General features: G+C 42.6%; 1 long non-coding RNA gene across 2 annotated transcripts in view; it reads right to left on the bottom strand.

The window, feature by feature from the left end:
• Positions 1-212: 212 nt before the first annotated feature.
• LOC142761045 (uncharacterized) overlaps positions 213-15798 on the bottom strand; it is a 28757-nt gene continuing 13171 nt past the window's right edge. For both annotated transcript variants that reach the window (XR_012883488.1, XR_012883489.1), the window contains exon 3: positions 213-319. This is a non-coding gene — a long non-coding RNA (uncharacterized LOC142761045). The remainder of the gene's footprint in view (positions 320-15798) is intronic.

The following is a 15798-nucleotide window of genomic DNA, read 5'->3' as shown; positions in this document are numbered from 1 at the left end:
AGAACCCACTGATAACATCTTCATGTACACAGGATATTCCACCAACCTCTCATGTGTAACGGACCAATAGCGTTTCTTTTGGCGACATAATGTAATGATAGAATTAAGGATATGACTAGTACCCCAATATCTCAACGTTACTTATCCCCAAACAAGGAGACTATAAATAAATACCAGATGAAACATACTTTTATTAATGTATTTTAGGGCCAAACTCGTAATACAGCAATGTTTGATGTCTGTTTAGCGAATTCATTACTGATGAATATATATACACACACAAGAGATCCTGAAGTTCTGTTGGGAGTGCTGTTCGGATCTATAAGAAATACAAAAAAAATTAAGAATTCGGTGTATAAAAAATTAAACATAACAATAAAAATAAAAAATAAAATGTGTCATAAATCATTGCCAAAGAGAACATTGGAGAATCTCAAAATAGAGCAGAGAAATAAGGACATCACATGGCAATCCTATCTATATTAAACTCCACATTGAGACCATCTGGTCTCAATGTTTTCAACAACAATATCCATCTCAATTCTTTTTTATGTAATGCCATGTGTCTATCACCGCCATATTGTAATGGCGGGATATGATCAAGAATCATAAATGTTAGATCCCTTTCATTATGTCCATGTTCCGAGAAGTGTTTGGCTACAGGCAAATCAAGTTTCTTTTTTCGAATGGATTAACGGTGGTTATTTAAACGGGTTTTAAAAGGACAAGTGGTTTCACCCACATATAAGAGGCCGCAGGGACACCATAAAACATATATGACCCAATCAGAATCACAAGTAAATTGATATCTGATGTCAAACTGCTTACCAGTTAATGGATGTATGAAAATGTTGCCCCTGCACATTAATGAGCAATTCACACATCTGTGGCACGGGACATTCCCAGATTTTAAAGGCTTAAGTATAGATTGCGACCCTTTTCTACGTTCTTGTACCCTAGTCTTAACCAATCTGTCACAAAGATTTTGTGAACGTCTATAAGACATTAAAGGATTGTTGTTCAATTCCTCAATATGACCATAACTATTGCTAATAATTTACCAGTGTTTATTCATAATCCTAGAGAGATCCCCACTAACTTCACTATAAGTCGAAATGAATGGAATGCGTTTTTTTCGTGTAGGGGATTTTGAAGTCTGAAACAGACTATCCCTAGTAATATTGCAGATCTTGTTCTTATGAGATAGCAGCAGTGATTTAGGATATCCCCTCTGTAGAAAGTTATTGGTCATGATGTTTAATGATTTGTCTAGATCTTCTTGTTTGTCAGTATTACGTTTGGCCCTAATCATTTGACTATATGGTAAGGACTTAACCATATTTTTTGGATGACAACTCTCATATCTCAATAAAGTGTTTCGGTCTGTTACTTTGGTGTACATTCTCGTTTTTAAAGTATTATTGTCAAATAGTACTGTAACATCCAAAAATTGGATGCTGTCCGTCGAATAAGTCATGGTAAATTGGATATCATCATCCATAGAATTAAGAAATTGATGAAAATCATCTAATGCGGTAACAGTATCTGTCCAAATGAGGAAGATATCGTCTATGTATCGCCACCACCTCAAAACATGTGAGAAGTGGTGGGATACATAGACCGACATCTCCTCCATTGTGTCCATAAAGATGTTGGCATAGGTCGGAGCCATGTTGGACCCCATGGCCGTTCCTTTCAGTTGAATATAATAGCTGTCATTAAATAAAAAATAATTCGAAGTCAAAATGAGCTCCACCAAAGACATAATAAATTCACATGAAGTAGCATCATATTCTGAAGCCGCTAGTTTACGTCTCACTGCATCAAGACCTTTACTATGGCTAATTGACGTATAAAGGGAAGTTACATTAAAGGAAACCAAAAGAGATCCCTCTGGTAAAGCAATTATTTTTAATTTTTGTACAAAATTGGTAGTATCTCTAATATAGGATTTAGAATTTATAGCAAAATTTCTTAACACTTTATCTACAAAGATGGAGATGTTACTCATTAATGAACCCCTACCGGACACAATGGGGCGACCCGGGGGATTCGTCAAGCTTTTATGAATCTTTAGTAACAGGTATAAACAGGGAGTTATAGGAAATTCTACGATAAGAAATTTTTGTAAGGTTTGATCAATCGTTCTTTCAGTTAATGCTGAAGTAGTAAGTGTTGTAATTTTGCGTATAATATCTTGTCTGGGATCACCTTTCAATACCCTATAAACATTAGTATCAGACAGTTGTCTATTGCATTCCCTTATAAACATGTCAGTGTCCATAACCACGATTGCTCCGCCTTTGTCGGCGGGTTTTATCGTAAGATCATGGTTATGGACCAATTCCTCTAATGCCGCAATGTCAGAAGAGGTCATGTTAGGCTGTTTAAAATCATGACCATGTGTTTTAGCCCTCAGAATATTAATGTCTTTCTGAACTAATTCTCTGAATGTTTCTATCGCATGTGCTGTGACAGGAGGTTGAAATAAGCTTTTATTAAATAATCCCAATTTATTTAAAGATAGTGTTGGGAGAGTGTCATGAATCACTATATTTTTGGGTTGTGTATCAAACCAAACTTTCAGTTTAATAGCTCTAATAAATCTAAACAAATCCAATTCTAACTGAAACCAGTCAATATGCTGATTAGGACAAAAAGAAAGACCCTTTGACAGTAATTGTAATTGTACATTAGATAGAGGATGACTAGAAATATTTACCACTATTTGGTCCTTTTGTTGCTGTCTTGAAATTACTTCTGTCCCTTGTGGTACGTCAATTTCTGAAAACGGGTTCTTCCTCCCTCTGTTTCTCCTGCGGCCTGCTCGTCTGGTATTTTTCTTTTTGAAATCTGCAACAAATTGGAATCTAAAAAATCATCCCGTTCACTTCTTGGAAGGTTCTTCTGGGAGTATTCTTGTGTGCGTGTGTAAAGGATCTGCCAGACACAGCTTCTGTGTCGATGCCCGTGGTTAGTCAGTCTGCACCTGCTCCTAAGTCTTATAGAGTGACTCCTTCTTCTGCCACTCAGGCTGGGAGGCTGAGGAGTGGGATAGCCTATCACAGCCTGGCCAGACGGAGCTAGCTCCCGCCCTCTGTCTATTTATACCTTCATTTCCTGCTTCTCCTTTGCCTGTGATTCTGCTTGTTTCCTGGCTCTGCTGCTGCTGCTTGTACTATTTGTCCTCTGCTTCATATTGACCCTGGCTTTGCTGACTACTCTCTTGCTCTGCGTTTGGTACCTCGTACACTCCTGGTTTGACTCGGCTCGTTCACTACTCTTGTAGCTCACGGTGTTGCCGTGGGCATGTGCCCCTTTTCCCTTAGCTTCTTTGTACACTTGTCTGTCTGTCTGTCGTGCACATAGTGAGAGTAGGGACCGTCGCCCAGTTGTACGCCGTCACCTAAGACGGGCCGTTGCAAGTAGGCAGGGACTGAGTGGCGGGTAGATTAGGGCTCACCTGTCTGTATCCCTACCCCGTCTTTACATAATCACAGGCCCATATACCTTTTCTACCCTGGTCCCTGACACAACTATGGACCCCCTTGAGACCCTGGCTCAGCAAATGCAGGACAAGACTGCCTTTGCCGAGAGTCAGCTGGTGACCTTACGTCAGGGTAAGAGACCCGTTGAGGAGTACTGTTTTGACTTTAGGAAGTGGTAGGTCTGCTACCGGCAATGCCTTCGTGGATTCAGGGTCTTCTGCTAATATTATGTCTGTGGAATTTGCTATGTCTCTAGCTATGCCATTGATTGAATTGCCTAAACCTGTCCCGGTACTGGGTATCGACTCCACTCCTCTTGCTAATGGTTATTTTACGCAGCATACCCCTGTTTTTGAACTCCTTGTTGGCTCCATGCATTTGGAGCAGTGCTCTGTACTGGTGATGCAGGGTCCGATTTGGTTTTAGGCCTACCCTGGTTGCAGATGCATAATCCCACGTATAACTGGAATACTGGGGATCTTACCAAATGGGGTAATGAATGCATGACGTCATGTTTTTCTGTTAATTTTATTTCTCTCCCTGAGGAGGTGAACACTCTACCTTTTATTCAGGACTTCGCTGATTTTTTTTCTAAAAAGGCCTCCGAAGTGTTACCTCCTCATAGAGAGTACGATTGCGCAATCGATTTGGTACCAGGAGCTAAGCTCCCTAAGGGTAGGATATTTAATCTCTCTTGTCCCGAACGTGAAGCCATGAGAGAGTATATCCAGGAATGCCTGGCCAAGGGTTACATTCGCCCCTCTACTTCTCCGGTAGGTGCTGGCTTCTTCTTCGTAGGGAAGAAGGATGGTGGTCTTAGGCCGTGCATCGATTACCGAAACTTGAATAAGATCACTGTAAGGAACCAGTATCCCCTTCCTTTGATTCCTTTGATTCCTGATCTCTTCAATCAGGTTCAGGGGGCCCAATGATACTCTAAGTTTAATCTATGGGGGGCTTATAACCTTATCCGCATCAAAGAGGGGGATGAGTGGAAGACTGCGTTTAACATGCCCGAAGGTCATTTCGAATACCTCGTCATGCCCTTTGGGTTGTGTAATGCTCCCGCGGTCTTCCAGAATTTCATAAATGAGATTTCAAGAGACTACCTGGGGGTATTTCTTGTAGTGTACCTTGATGACATACTGGTGTTTTCCAAGGACTGGTCCTCCCACATTGAGCATGTCAGGAAGGTGCTCCAGGCCCTTCGGGAAAACAAACTGTTTGCTAAATCCAAAAAATGTGTTTTTGGGGTGCAAGAGATACCATTTTTGGGTCAAATCCTCACTCCTCATGAATTCCGCATGGACCCTGCCAAGGTTCAGGCTGTGGCGGAATGGGTCCAACCTGCCTCCCTGAAGGCGTTACAGTGCTTCCTGGGGTTTGCTAATTATTACAGGAGATTTATTGCTAACTTCTCGGTCATCGCTAAGCCTCTTACGGATCTCACTCGCAAAGGTGCTGATCTCCTCCACTGGCCTCCAGGCTTTTGAGGTCCTTAAGAAGTGCTTTATCTCGGCCCCAGTGCTGATTCAGCCTAACCAAATGGAGCCGTTCATCATGGAGGTTGACGCCTCCGAGGTGGGAGTGGGTGCTTTCTTGTCCCAGGGTACCAGGTCCCTCACCCATCTCCGTCCCTGTGCCTACTGCTCCAGGAAGTTCTCACCCACTGAGAGTAACTATGACATTGGCAACCGCGAACTCTTAGCCATTAAATGGGCATTTGAAGAGTGGCGCCACTTCCTGGAGGGGGCTAGGCACCAGGTAACGGTCCTTACCGACCACAAGAATCTGGTTTTCCTAGAATCTGCCCGGAGGCTAAACCCGAGACAAGCTCGATGGGCGTTATTTTTTACTAGATTCAACTTTTTGGTCACCTATAGGGCTGGGTCTAAAAATATTAAACTAGATGCACTGTCGCGTAGCTTCATGGCCAGCCCTCCTTCAGAGGAAGATCCTGCTTGTGTTTTGCCCCCAGGTATAATCATTTCCTCTATTGATTCTGATTTAGTCTCCGAAATTGCGGCTGATCAAGGTTCAGCTCCCGGGAACCTTCCTGAGAACAAGCTGTTTGTTCCCCTGCAACTCCGGCTAAGGGTACTTAGGGAAAATCATGACTCTGCACTATCTGGCCATCCAGGGTACCAATCACCTCATTGCCAGAAACTACTGGTGGCCTGGGTTGCTTAAAGACGTTAAGGCCTACGTCGCCGCTTGTGAGGTTTGTGCTAGGTCCAAGACTCCCAGGTCCCGACCAGCGGGCTTACTATGTTCTTTGCCCATTCCCCAGAGACCTTGGACCCATATCTCCATGGATTTTATCACCGATTTGCCTCCATCTCAAGGAAAGTCGGTGGTGTGGGTTGTAGTAGACCGCTTCAGTAAGATGTGCCACTTTGTGCCCCTCAAAAAACTACCCAATGCTAAGACGTTAGCTACCTTGTTTGTCAAACACATCCTGCGTCTCCATGGGGTTCCTGTCAATATTGTTTCTGACATAGGGGTACAATTTGTTTCATTGTTTTGGAGAGCCTTCTGTAAAAAGTTGGAGATTGATCTGTCCTTCTCCTCGGCTTTCCATCCTGAAACTAATGGCCAAACGGAGAGGTCTAATCAGTCTCTAGAACAATATTTAAGGTGTTTTATCTCTGACTGTCAACATGATTGGGTCTCATTCATTCCCCTCGCCGAATTTTCCCTTAATAACCGGGTCAGTAACTCGTCAGGGGTCTCCCCCTTTTTCTGTAATTTTGGGTTTAATCCACGGTTCTCCTCTGTTTCACCTGGTAGTTCCAACAATCCCGAGGTAGATGTCGTTCATCAGGAACTGTGCACAGTTTGGGCCCAGGTTCAGAAGAACCTAGAGGCATCCCAGAGCATACAAAAGACTCAGGCAGATAGAAGACGTTCTGCTAACCCCTTGTTTGTGGTCGGGGATCTGGTGTGGCTATCTTCTAAAAATTTGCGCCTTAAAGTCCCGTCCAAGAAGTTTGCTCCCCGGTTTATAGGGCCGTACAAGGTCATTGAAGTCCTTAACCCTGTCTCCTTCTGACTGGAGTTGCCCCCGTCTTTTCGAGTGCACGACGTCTTTCATGCCTCCCTCCTTAAACGCTGCTCCCCGTCCTTGGCTCCCTCGAGGAAAGCTCCGGTCCCTGTTCTCACCCCTGAGGGGGTAGAATTCGAGGTGGCCAAGATTGTGGACAGCAGGATGGTCCAAGGCTCCCTCCAGTACCTGGTCCATTGGAGGGGATACGGGCCTGAGGAGAGGACTTGGGTACCCGCCCGGGATGTTCACGCTGGGGTATTGCTCAGGAGGTTCCACCTTCGTTTCCCCAATAAACCAGGTCCACCTAGAAAGGGTCCGGTGGCCCCTCATAAAAGGGGGGTACTGTAAAGGATTTGCCAGACACAGATTTGGGCAATCAGTCTGCACCTGCTCCTAGGTCTGTGAGACTGACTCCATCTTCCACCACTCAGGATGGCAGGCACAGAGTGGGAGAGCCTATCACAGCCTGGCCAGACGGAGCTAGCTCCCGCCCACTGTCTATTTATACCTGCCTTTCCTGTTCCTCCTTTGCCTGTGATTCTTCTATGCTTGTTTCCTGGCTTGCTGCTGCTGCTTGTACTACTCATCATCTGCTCGTTATGTTATTGACCTTGGCTTTCTGACCACTCTCCTGCTCAGTGTTTTGCACCTCGTTCTCTCCTGGTTTGTCTCGGCTCGTTCACTACTCTTGTTGCTTACGGTGTCTCCGTGGGCAGCTGCCCCGTTTTCCCTAGCTTCAGTGTACCCTTGTCTGTTTGTCTGTCTTGCACTTACTGAGCGTAGGGACCGTCGCCCAGTTGTACCCCGTCGCTTAGGACGGGTCGTTGCAAGTAGGCAGGGACTGAGTGGCGGGTAGATTAGCGCTCACCTGTCTGTCTCCCTACCCTGTCATTACAGTCTAGCAGACGCCTCAGGACCAAATCCCAAAATTCCTTCAAACAGTTAAAATAATTGTGATAAAGGCCTGGATTGTCCGAAACGTCCAAATAAATAAATTGCCTGTTACAAAAAGTGTCTTGAAAACACTGATTGAAGAAAAGTATTTGTTCCAAAAATACCTTTATGGAGAAAAAACAAAAATAAAAAATATTGCATTCATTTATATACTTGAGTGCTTGGGTTATATTACATATATTGTGGGTTGCCCAAACCCGAACCCTGACAGCACCTAACAATTCCAAACCAGGAGTGCAGTCCATAATTTTTTACCTAAATTGCTAAGCAGTCAGTAACCACCGGCACAAGGGGTAGTAGGCCTGAACTACACGGTAGCTACAACCATCTTGAGGTCTACTAGGCCTATGGCAGAACAGCCCTTTTATTAAAGAGAGTTGCCCTTAGCCCAACATCTGCTAGTATACAGAACAAGCCAGTCATCTTGTGAGCCTGAACCATAACTAAATCTGTGCCTCTCATTAGTGAGAGGAAGTCTAAATACTATCATTATGCTTGTGCCTCCCAAAGAGCGGGAAGATTAAAAATGTTAAAATTGGCCGTGTGCACCATTAGCACTGTCAAAAACTCTGTATATATGATTTGAAACTGCAATTACAGTGTTTAGCACCTAAACTCTCCTGCTTTGTTTCATCTTTCTCCACAACATTTTTGCGGGATCAATCACTATCCATACCCCACAAGCTACTGTCTTCGGAACACTTCATGATTGTAATTGTCTGCTAGGTTATAGATATAAATAACTTATTTTATCCTAATTAGTAAAGTGCTTGTAGATGCTCCATTACCTTACTTACTATCTGAGAATTAAAGAACAGTTAGCTGAATTTTCCAGTGTTTTGTCCAGATAAAGTCTGAAAGTTAAGGCAATCTATTTTAATATACTGAGTATTGGAAAATAAGAATGACAAACTATTGTTGATTATCAGACATAAAAGCTTGCAAAAATCCTATTTGAAGAACATTATTAGAACACTATTTAAATTCTGACAGATTTTGGTAATTGTTTTACAAGTTTAGCCTTCTTAATAAGATCTATCAATATCCAAGTGGCCAAGTAGAAATTATGAAGTTGTTGGCAAAACGGGCTACCTTGAAAGTTCTGATAGATATGTCTGGATAGTTTCCAGTTTATTCAGTCTCACAAGGTTAAACTTGGCAAATCACATTTTTTTGGAGTACAAAAGAATTATCACTGCTCCTCAAAAATAAGAATGCTGGTGCTTGGAGAAAATGTGTGAAATAGCTAGATAACTGGCTTATAGACAGAAGACACAAAGTCGTAATTTATAGAACATATTCAGGGTGGGTCACAGCTACCACTGGAGTGTTTCAGGGGTCAGCATATGGATAACATAAAGCAAAGTTACCATACAACACTCTAATACTACCAAAATACAATACTTTAATAACACTACTAGATCCCAAATAACCCTGTCATGTTCTGCCCAGTATTCTACCCAAAAAGTGCACAGGTTTCTCAAAAGTACATATAGTATTCAGATAAATTGTACATACAGTGCCAAAATAGTGCCCTACAGTGCCAAAATAAATGGTGCCTACAGTTTTCAGATAAATACTTTATAGTGCCCAGATAATTATTAACCCCTTCCCACCGCAGCTATTTTTCTTATTTTCACTTTAGTTTTTTCCTCCCCACCTTCCAAAAGACATAACTTTTTATTTTTCCATCAATATAGCCGTATGAGGGCTTGTTTTTTTCAGGACCAGTTGTGGATTTTCATGGCACAATTTATTGTACCATAGTAATGTCGCTGCAGAATTTACATTGTCCGTTAACGTTGGACATTATCTGCATTTGTCTATGAGTTCCAAATTAGGGGATGCTCTCTCAATGGTAGATCTGAGAGAGGCCGGACGGCCGGAGAGAGACCATGACACGCAGCGTCAGTGTTCAAACAGTCTCTGCCCCCAGGGCGCGGATCCATCTTTATTTATAAGAAAATCAGAGTAGGCGTTAGCCTTTAAATTGCAAACATAAACATTCTAAATATGGTAATATCCAAACTCCCCATATATCTTTAGCCAAAAGAAATACAATGTCATCACTTTTTGCCACGTTGCTTTTGTAACAGCTGAATGCAAAGCCATAAACAAAACGACTTAGAATAGAATAGCCATCCCCCCTGTAGGCTGTTGTTTCAGAAGTTCTTTGAGCTTTAGTGACAACTGTCCGTCCATGTTGAGCAATTTAGGTTCACACATATAAAGATATTAAAATATCTTTGACATAATGTAGTGGGATACTGGAAAAAATGTCTTTGTGGGGTGGAATGGAAAAAAAACCTGTGATTCCTCCATTTTTTGGGGGTTTTATTATTTACGGAGATCACTGTGAGGCAAAAAGAGCATGTTAACTTTATTCTGCGGTTCACTTTGATTACGGCATAGGAGTACAAAGATGGCAGACCTGGGGGCCCTCATTAGGCCCCCAAGCTGCCATGCCAACAATCAGCACCCCAAAAATTTTTGGGGTGAGATGCAACATCACAGGGTGCAGCCCCCCTGTTTCTAATGGCTTAGAGGCCGCGGTCGCTCTTGTTCGCGGCATCTAAGGGGTTTAATGAGCGGGATCCTGTCTGTTACATTGAAGTGTCGGCTATTGCATACAGCCGACACCACGTTCGTTATATAGATTCCATACTCCCCCACCCGACCTCCGCCGTATATATACGGCGGAAATTGGTTAGGGGTAAATTTACAATGCACATGTACACCCATAAAGTACTTACAGATGTAGCCATCTTTATCTTGACAATGCATTAAATACACAGTGGCAAGAAACTTTAACTTGACTTTTTCAATGACTTTTCAATGGCTTTTGTTGTGTGATATCACGCTGCAGCAAGTTATCGAAGTCAAGATAAACTTGGCTACACCTGTATATAAATACTGTGTACAACCCCCAGATAAATAGTGCATGCAGTGTCCTACTGTTTGTTAGCCAGAAGTTAATTCTGAGCATGTTTTCCCTACACCAAGTCCCATTCCAGATGTCATTTTCTAAATAAATTAGAAAATAAAACCCAGCATTTTACAGATTTCTATTGGCAATGTCACTGTATACAGTTTTTGCTGTAATGTTTATTCATGACCCATACATTCTTACAACCCACTGCACAAAACCACCTCATTGTAAAACTGTGTAGTCATTTAAATTTAATGGCACATACAATAATACAATAAGCTTCTAATGAGAACTAATATTCATAGAGCCAGCTCAAAATTTCATGAAAATTCTAAGCCGACACCTTGTCTACAAAATGTAGTCAACAAAAAACAAACAGATGTTGTTTCAGTGACACTGATGCAAATTAGCTCCCCCCTTTCCCAGAAGGAAGAAAAGTGTCAGTCTAGTACCACCTATAGAGAGCAGCACTATATAAGTCAATCTTCAATCCATTAACCGGTTAAGGACCAGGCTGTTTTACAGCTAAATGACCAGAGCAGATTTCACAATTTTGCTATGCGCTTCTTTAGATGACTATAACTCTGCAGGTGAATAAAGTTTATCTTTGAATTTTACACTCTTTTTAAAGGACAGATAGGGTTTTGTTTTAGTGGCATTTGTCAGTATATATCATTTTTATTTTTTTCTCTAAAGCGGGCAAAATTGGAAAAAAAATTCAATAATTTAGCAATTGTGTCAGTTTATGCTAGCATTTTTCACACACAGTAAAGACCACAGACAAAATGTATCTCCTTTCACATTCTTCCACTTCTCCCGTGCATGGGAATACCAAATATGTGTGCTTTATTCACTGTGCGGGCATGTGCCAGGGCTTGGCATAAAAGGAGGCTTTTTGGCCTTTTCGGCCCAGGAATTCTGCACTTGATTTTATAGCAGCATACTGTATTCTGGGGGGCCTAATGCTGCTGAAACATTAGAAACACCCCATAAATTACTTCATTCACACAAGTAAACAGCACAAGGTTTTCTTCAAGGGGTTTATCATATTTTTAGAAAGTCCAGTTTTCTTCTGAATGTTTCTTGAATAAGATGGAACAAAATAAAATTTGCATTTTTTTTAGCAAATGCGTCAGTTTTTCACACATAGTATAGACCACGGACAAAATTCATCTCCTTTCACATTCTGCCACTTCTCCTGTGCATGGGGATACCACATATGTGTGCCTAATTTATCACATAGAGATGTAGGAGGACGGACGATAGAAGAAGCTTATTTCACAAATCGCCTTTTTTCAAAGCTGGTTTTACAAAACTCAATAGAGTTTCTATAACACTTCCAAAATATCTGCTCTTGAAGCAGAGATCCCAAAATATTCATCTGGGGTATTATGGGAATACATTTTTTTGGGTTTTCTAAAATAAGAAATTGCTGGCTTATGCAAATGGAGCTCTCCAGCAGATGAACTTTAGAAAATATGCAAACATGACATCCACCCCCCCCCCCCCCCCAGCCCACCCATTCCCTCCCTCACCATTGGAGTAAAATCAGGGGAAAAATAAAAATGTAATGTAGGGCAAATATATTTTCAACTAATTAACTAAAATCTAATAATTCAGAACAGTGTGGTATTTTTTAAAACATGGGTCAATGCACAGGCCTGGTTGTGAGGGACATAGAGCACAAATGAATTATGGATTGTCACCTGTAACAGATAAATGGCCACTTTTTTGTACCAGGTTTTTGTTTTGCGTTTTACCAAATAGGGCTCTAAAACCTGGTCGCTTAAATCCAACCCCCCCCCCATGTACTTCTTATATTCAGACACGCTCACTGGTTTGTGCTTGTCCGATGTTGCCCCTCTTTCACTCACTGCCACTGTTCCTGCAGTATGAATCGTGCTTAGCACATACACGTCTTTGCGATCCCTGAACTTGACCGCCAGCAATTCCTCAGATGCATAAGCACAGGAGTCCCCCTTTACCATGCGCTTCCCCACTAATTGCTGCGGAAAACCAATTCGGTTTTTGTGCATGGTACCACATGCCCTGGTCCTTGCAGCATGCAAATGCCTAAACAGGGGTACACTCGAATAAATATTGTCGCAGTACAGGTGGTACCCCTTGTGAAGCAAGGCTGCATTATCTCCCACACGATCTTACTGCTGGTGGAAAGATCAGGGGGGCGTCCAGGAACATTTATTGTGCAGTCCCGCCCTTCATAAATCCCGAAGGCGGCCGTATATCTTGACCCGCTTTCACACAATTTGTAAAGCTTAACGCCATATCTTGCCCTTTTGGAAGGTAGATATTGGCGAAAGCTAAGTCTTCCATGAAAGTTGAGGAGGGATTCGTCCACGCTTACATTCTGCTCAGGGGTATAGAGTTGCAGAAATAAATTATTGAGGGAATTTATTAGCGGTCTTATTTTGAACAACCGATCCCGGTTTGCATCGGTACTTGGGGGGGCCTGTGTGTTGTGATTGAAGTGGAGGAACCTCAATATTGTCTCATAACGAGACCTGGGCATTACTGCAGAATACACTGGGGTGGCTTGGGCGGGTATTGTTGACCAGTACGATCTTATGGAGGGCTTTTTGACAATACCCATATTTAGGGTGAGCCCCCAAAAGTTTTGAATTCCTGCAAATTGGTGGCCGTCCAATCTCTGGCATGGGTGGATGAAGGTTTCTGCCTTATATACTGAGCGGCATATAAATTAGTTTCGTGGACAATCATATTTAGGAGGTCGTCAGTAATAAATAAATGGAAGTAATCCATTTGGACAAAATTTGTATTGTCCACGGTTATGCCAGGAGTGGCAGTAAATCCGTGGATTCTAGGCCCAAAAGATGAAGCAGGTGCGCATACAAGAGCCTGAACTGGAGGAACCAGGCTGTCCTGTGCTACAGCGCCACTAGGCCCTGCGCTTTCATGTTCTGCAGTTTCAACTGCGTCAGGGATAGCGTCCCCTGAAGATGAACCTGAAGTGACGCTATCATCGTCACTGCCTACAACAGGTTCCAACTCTGATGCGGTCTCAGACTCAGACCACAGCATGGCGTATGCCTCATCAGCGCTAAAGAACTTCCTCGCCATAACGTCACAAACACTAACTAAACAAACTTTTTTTTTTTTATAAACACACAAACTAACTGGTGTATATATATATATATATATATATATACTGTATATATATATATATATATATATATATCTACACTACCGCTAACAAAAAAATAAACCGCTATTGCTATATATATTATATATATGTGGATATATATATATATAATTATATATTCCCTACCTGCCTATTCTAATAGAATAAAAGATAGAAAGGTAGATATATAGAAAAAAAGATTGATGGATAGATTGTATAGATAGATAGAAATCTATCTATACAAAAAGTGTATTGAAGTGTTACACTGTATTTTTTTTTCACAGTATAAGTCCTCATGCACACGACCGTATTTTTTCCCACCCGTAAATACTGGCGTAAATACGGGTCCGGTGTCACACGTATTCCACCCGTTTTGCACCAGTATTTACGAACCCGTGCTCGTAAATATGGGTCCGGTGTCACACGTATTCCACCCGTATTTACGAGCACGTTTTTGGCGGCAAAATAGCACTGCACTAATCGGCAGCCCCTTCTCTCTATCAGTGCAGGATAGAGAGAAGGGACAGCCTTTTCTGTAATAAAAGTTAAAGAAATTCATACTTACCCGGCCGTTGTCTTGGTGACGCGTCCCTCTCTTCACATCCAGCCCGACATCACATCCAGCCCGACATCCCTGGATGACGCGGCAGTCCATGTGACCGCTGCAGCCTGTGATTGACCTGTGATTGGCTGCAGCGGTCACATGGCCTGAAACGTCATCCAGGACGTCGGGCCGGATGTCGAGAGGGACGCGTCACCAAGGCAACGGGCGGGAGACCGGACTGGAGGAAGCAGGAAGTTGTCGGTAAGTATGAACGTCTTTTATTTTTATTTTTTACAGGTTTATACTGATCGGTAGTCACTGTCCAGGGTGCTGAAAGAGTTACTGCCGATCAGTTAACTCTTTCAGCTCCCTGGACAGTGACTATTTACTGACGTCGCTTAGCAACGCTGCCGTAATGACGGGTGCACACATGTAGCCACCCGTTATTACGAGAGCTCCATAGACTTCTATGGACTGTCCGTGCCGTTATTACGGCCTGAAATAGGACATGTTCTATCTTTTTCAACGGCACGGGCACCTTCCCGTGAGAAAACGGGAAGGCACCCGTCGCCAATAGAAGTCTATGAGCCCGTTATTACGGGTCGTGATTACGACCCGTAATAACGGGAGTTTTTACGGTCGTGTGCATGAGGCCTTATTCTGGCAGCAATTCTCTCGAATCTCTTCTTCTCCTCACACTGAAACAATGTGTAAGGAGAAGAAAAGAGGCAGGAGATTTGCTGCCAGAAATGTCAAAATAAAAACAAATGTGATCACTGTGATAGATTGATCCCTGATACTCTGCCCAGTGCCCAGAGCTGTTGGTAACAGTGTGCGCACAGGGCTGTGTGCACACGATTGCGTGCACACTGTATTTTACATAGAAATGCATGTGATCGCTGTGATTGGTTGTCACAGCGATCACATGTTCAGGGACCAAAAGATTGGCCCCTCACACTCTGCCCAGTGCCCATGGCTGTTAGCAACAGCTAGGGCACAGGGCTGTGTGCACGCGATCGCGCGTGCACACTCTCTGAAGTGCCGCCGTAATTAGTTTATACGGTGGACTTCGGAGACCCTGACAGCTGGCCGTAATAACACAGCCAGCGGTCGGGAACCTGTTAAAGAGCCTTAAAAAATTATAGGGATATCAGCCAAACCAGAGATACCGCTCTATAGACATCTGTTTTGGAGTTACACTCCTCGTCAGTACAGAATAGAGTACTGGTTGACTTGGTGAGATGCTTTAGATGCAGCTCTGGGAAGGTACTAGTTCTCCTTGTGGAGATCCAGCTGGTGTAGGTAGTCTTACAGGCAATGCTCCAGCTACCTAAAGATGGGTGTCTATGGTTTGCCTGATATCCCTAGTCATATTTCAAGGCTCTTTAATGTGTCAGACATTGATTTACAGAATAGTTACCTATAGGTGGCACTAGAGAGGCAGTTTTCTTTCTTCTGGAGGAGAGGTAATTTGCATACTTTTTCCAGGAGCACTGCCTATAAGACTACCCACACCAACTACATCTCTACAAGTAGAACCAGTACCTTCCCAGATTTACACTGATAATACATGTTGCAAAATAATGATAACTGATTTTCCTAAAGTCAAATACTGTAACTTCATATAGTGAAAAATTATATTACTTTTGTAATGTATTGGGCAATTTCCAAAATTAT

The sequence above is a fragment of the Rhinoderma darwinii genome, chromosome 4 (genome assembly GCF_050947455.1).
Source record: "Rhinoderma darwinii isolate aRhiDar2 chromosome 4, aRhiDar2.hap1, whole genome shotgun sequence".
Taxonomy (NCBI): Eukaryota; Metazoa; Chordata; class Amphibia; order Anura; family Rhinodermatidae; genus Rhinoderma; species Rhinoderma darwinii.
This window is presented reverse-complemented; position numbering and strand designations above follow the sequence as displayed.